A 6,077-nucleotide genomic window follows, 5' to 3' on the forward strand; every position below is an offset into this window, starting at 1 on the left:
TTGTAAAACATTGGATTTTACGAAATTAACCAGTTATGGTTGCTGTGTCATTGGCTCGGAATTACCTACATCTAAATCAAACAAAAGATGTCTACATTGTATGCCAGGGACTGAAGTCATAAAACTTTGTTCAGTGCTTGGAGCACAAAAATCATGGTCGAAACATGAAATCCAGCATTTTGATTGTTTGATTTTCGAGTACGAGTACAAAAAACTGACTATAAAGTTTTATGACCAGGAATAAACTCTTATCACTTTTAATAAATATATCCGTTCCTGCATGATCAGCATGACGGTTACCCCTCCCATCCCCTTTCGGTTGCAGGAACCCTTCCACATTAATTGATTCAATCATGTTGTTTTATTATAAAACGATAGATTGGTATGATTGTCAAAGAGACCACTATTCAAAAGAGTTTAAATGAAGTGGTAGAAAGGCACTATAGGCTACAGCGCAAACTTCAATAAATTAATACCGTATAGTCGGTTCCTTTGAAATGTTTAGCAAGTGTATGTCTTTTCGTCGTATTTCGTTTATTGTCTTTTATTATATGGCAGTGTGGATTTCTCCAGGACCTACGAGTTTATGATACAGTTAGGTCTGCCTCGTATCTTGACTTACATCTAGAAATTGACAATGATGATCGGTTAATAAACAACAACAGACGAAAATCACTGAACTACAGGCTTCTTACTTGGGACAGGCACATACATAGTATGGCGAAGTTAAACATGTTAGCAGGCATCCTACATTCTCTAACCGCGGACAGTGGCGTTACAACACAACAAAAGAACAAAAGTAAAATTCATTTAAAAAGACATCACCTGTCAGATTTATACAAGATAGATACAATTATTAAAAAACAGACACAACGTTCAGATCTCAAAGCAGTCTCAGATACTAAAAAACCTAGTTCATTGTCAATATCTACCAGTACACATATAAGATTATAATATCAATGGACTTTCCGATTAGATTTTCCTCTGAGTTCAGTATTTATGTGATTTTACTTTTTATCACTCATGCAAAATCCAATAAGTGAGAAAAGTTCCTTATCAATAGACAAAATCAACAGGTCAAACACATCATACGAATTAAACACAACTGTCACATTCCTAACTTGGTAAAGGCATTTCGTTATGTAAAAAATGGTGGAGTGTTACCAGTCTCAGAAAATCATGATCTTCTTCGATGCCAAATTATAGATAGCGACAGAATGTATTTTGTTATATTTTTAAAAAGACGAACAGGACATGTAAAAGAGGAGTGAAAGATACCAGAGGAACATTTAAACTCATGTGTTGAAAATAAACGGACAACGTCATGGCTTTAAAAGATAAAGACAGTCAAACAATAGTACACAAAACACAACATAGAAACTTAAGATTGATCATCACAAACCCTAAAAAACCTGGGGGTTATATCAGGTTCTTAAGAAATGTAAACATATCCTGCTTCAAATGGTGCATCTGTCGTACTGCTCGTGCTAGTACAAACCAGTTGATTAGCCTATCCAAGTAGGTCACATTCGGGAAAGGAAGGCTGGTTTGGAGTTGCGACATAAGGAACATCTTTGATTTCATCTCTGAAACGGATACTCCATAAAGGGATGCTTTCAAAGTAACTACTTGGATCTCGTGTTTTAATATCTTCCTTATGAGCAGCAACCCTCTATCTAGGAAATCATGATAGGACATTTAAGCCCTGGAATATCAGAAATGTATCAACCTTATCCTAGATTGGACCAATCTTTGATCATTTCTTATTAATTACAAACAAACTGGAATGAATATGGGATAAGGGTATGCTCTTTTTTGACACTTTACAGTAAAAATAAAGAAACTCTTTAGAATATACATCCCGAAATGAAGATGGAATACATCTAAAAATATAAGTTTAAACACAATTTAGGAACAAGTTAGGAACATCTTTGATTTAATACAATAAAAGTTCGAAAAAAGAGGAAGTCATTGACCTTTATTTTCAAACTAAATTGTAATAAACAAAAATGTTCGAACCCTGTCTTTAAAATACACAGTTTTGATAATTAAACTTGTATAAAGCACTGCGTAGTTAAAATGCTAATAAAAGCAGAAATGAAATAAAATTCAATAAGATGTGACCTTTAAACTGTAAATATTAAGTGATTATTGGACTTTAGATATTAACTTTTTTTTAAATCTTTTACAAAACAATGTAATGTTTTACGAAGCTCCGTTATTGTTTTTTTTTTTTTTTTTGCATTATCTCCCTTTGTACAAATGTTTTCTTTTCTGTCATAATATTTCTGAATCACATCATACGTCTGAGATAAACCTTACAATAATCATCGTCGGTGTTAACAACGTCTAGTCTTGAACTTATGACTTGCATTTACGAATTTAAAAAAAAGTCTAAGATGTGGCATGACTAATGTTAATGAAATATATTATATAACTTTCAATACATAAAATCATATAATCGAAGGAGATTTGTGTCCTTTTCAAATAAGCGAATTATCTTCCACTTTTATGAGTTATCAGGAAGGTAATACTTTGATAACCGTATTAATTGACAGACGTTGGTTCTAGTTATTTGTTTGGTCAATTTAGCAACACAATGTCACTGTATGATCTTTCACAATGACCATAAACAATAAAGCTGGAACTTGTGGCGAATCAAATGACGGATCTTTTTTTTTAATCATCAAAACCATCATACATGTATTATTATTTATTAGTTTAAATTAGTATATGGCTTTTCAAATGCAATACAATATGATATAATGATATATAATTAGTTAGATGACATTTTGTATCTAAAATTTAAAATGAATAATTGATTTTTATTAGATCAGTAATACATACTATTTAACAAAGAAAATGCTATATTTATATAATATTTCCACGAAGAATAAAACGAAACTAAAAAGCCTATTTGCAAAAAAATGTATAAAAGAATGTACACCTGGTTATTATTGTAATATTTACTATATATGGAAGTGCTATATTTGTATAGTATTTTCACAAAGAATAAAACGAAATTAAAAAGTCTATGTGTAAAAAATCCATGATAGAATGAAACCATCAGAAATATATTACAGCCAGGATTCAATCAGAGATAAATTTGACAAAAAATATACTATCCAAGCTACATATAATGTGTTGGTTAGACAACCCGGAGTTATGCAGCGTATTCCCCGAATAAGAGTTTGTCTAAAGGATGGAAAATGGTTTACACTTGACAACCGAAGACTGTGGGTTTTCAGGAAGCTTGAGGAGAACGGATATATCAGAGATATAAATGTCATCCACGTTGGCAGAGAAAAACTTCCAGATAGCAAATTTACAACAACAAATGGGGGAAAGGATGTTATCGTAAGACCAACAAAAACATTTTCAATCACCGATTTTTTCGATTCTGATTCAAATTGAGATGGACACGATTCCGATGATTTTAGAGGTATCAGCAAAGAATTTTTATCTTCTAAAATAATTGTTCTTTCAAGACTGAATGTGCAGTTATAGGGTTTTTTCAATTTTTTAATTTTTTTTTTTAAATCGTATGTTTTTCTATTAGTTAACGGTAGAACTTTGATAAAGATTGCTATTTTCTTTTTGTTTTCAATGTAAATGTGTAAATATTTGTGATGTATACGATTGCAGTTACCAGGAAAATATATATATATATATATATATACCAATCATTGTATAATATAATTAGGTACATATCAGAAACAATAATTTCTTGATTAAAAAGTGTAAACATTTGACAAAAAATATGTATAACAAGGTTAATGTAAAATTTTAGTCTTTAAAAACTTCGTAGTCTCAATTTCCTTGATTCGAGCGTCACTGATAAATCTTTTGTAGACGCGCGTCTGGCGTAAATATTAAATTTTAATCCTGGTATCTATGATGAGTTTATTTGCAACCACTGTGTCGATGCCACTGCTGGTTAAGATTTATTCCCCAAAGGTATCACCAGCCTAGAAGTCAGCACTTCTGTGTTGACTTGAGTTATCATTGATATGTTCATAACTATAAAATAACTGTTTTTAAATCCTGGTATCTATGATGAGTTTATTTCCTAGCAGCAAAATATTATTTGTTTACGGTGTTTCCACATCACAGCTCACACAAGCACAGAGCTATTGTCCAATTCAGAGAGTTCGAAAAAAGACTCGTATTGTCAACTTTACTGCTGACTAACGGTTGTCTGAAAAGATTGTGTGCATCAAGAAAATCCATTTTCTTTACAGAATAACAAAAAGACACTAAAGGAACATTTAAACACAAAAGTTGAAAAACACTGACCAACAGGTAGAGATTGAGAAACACGAAACCAACTAATAAGATATACGGTACCAATGGTTCTGCACCAGATGTGCAACACACGTCACACTTGTGGTGTTTCTCTTTCAAGTACAAACCCGATGATAAGTCGGAAAACAAACAAACAAAAACAGTTTATTAAAATCAAATTAAATAAACGAGTGGTGCTGCTGAACTGACGAGACACAATCCGTTTTTCCGTAAACCTTTTGTAGTGAACAATGGAGATAATATACAGAATTGTCAGAAACCGTTTGAAAAAAGCTTTAGTACCAAAAGTAAATTTGTACATTAATGTGTTAATTGTTACGAATGTTCTTGGTAGCGTTTCTGTTGTATTTCCGTCACGTAGTGTTTTAGCGATATATGTTACCATTATCCTAAGGTGGGATGTTTGACTAGCCATTAAATAAGGTTAAACCTATAATATTTGTCTTAAAATGTCCTGAACCAAGTCAAGAATATTGCAGTTGTTATCAAATCATTCGTTTTTATGCGTGTAGTCGTTTGTTTTTGTTGCACTTCGGCGTTCCTTTGTTTTCCTCTTATAGTTGATGCGTTTCTCTCAGTTTTTGGTTTGTAAACCGGATTTGTTTATCTCTAAATCGATTTATGACTTTTGAAAATCAATATACTACTATTGCTTTTATTTTTCATCTTCTGTAATGATGCAAACTTCAGTTGTGCCTATAGATTGGTGACTAAAATGCAGTCACGTGATATTAAAAATCGAAAGCCTCATTGCAAATGTTACAAAATATACATCAATAAAAGTACACATGGAAGTATGTAAACAATATTTTAGTGGTACATGTACAACCAAAATGTAGAAGCTGATGTAATGCTATAAAATGTGTGCATTTATCATAATCATGATACTTATTCAATTATTATTTTCAGAGTTTGTTTTTTTGTTTAGAACAAAACAAATTAATTAGAAAATTCTTACAGTCACACCTAAAAGTTGGATCCATAAATGTATAGATAAATGGGTTTGCGATGTGATTTAGAAAAACTGAAGATCTTGCAAAAATATGAAGTATCTGTTGATTTACACTGTCTTTTTCTTGTGTGTCCTGTTCAGTTCTAGTGTCCAACAGTTTCATTGTTGAACTTGGAACATAACTCAGAATTAATACAATAACTATCGCGAATGCCACAGTCGTGATTCTACATGAAGCTATATGGTCTTCTTCCTCTTTCGGTTTTGTCTCCAAGGAAAAATCTGAATTCCTTTTACCTCCGGATTTAAACTTTTTTACGTACCTGATGTGACGTATAAGACTTCTCCAGATACAAGTATATACAATTATAACATAAGTCACTATAAATCCTCCCAAGACCAGCAATAAGCCGTTGTATATAGCTGGAAAGTCACTGCAGCTTTCTGAAGTCTCTGTAACGCATACATGTCCCGTTAAATTGTTAGCTAATACAAACTCCCGACTGTTCCAGATTAATGCGTTTGGACATACAATAATCATAGATATGATGATGGAAACAAAAATAAGAATACTGGCTTGTTTGGAAGATAACTGCTTCTTAAATGGATAGCATACCCGCATGTGTCTATCAATTGATAATACTATGATGATGAAGGCAGACAAGAAAACAAGACAATAACTCAATGTAATGTAGAGCTTACAAGTCACAACTGTTAGTAAAGAAAAATGGTACACCTTTTCAAGAATATCAAATGGAATCACTGTTCCACATACTACTGCGTCACATACTGCTAAACTTACTGTTTTTGTTTTATGTGT

The sequence above is a fragment of the Mytilus edulis genome, chromosome 1, assembly GCF_963676685.1.
Source record: "Mytilus edulis chromosome 1, xbMytEdul2.2, whole genome shotgun sequence".
Classification (NCBI taxonomy): domain Eukaryota; kingdom Metazoa; phylum Mollusca; class Bivalvia; order Mytilida; family Mytilidae; genus Mytilus; species Mytilus edulis.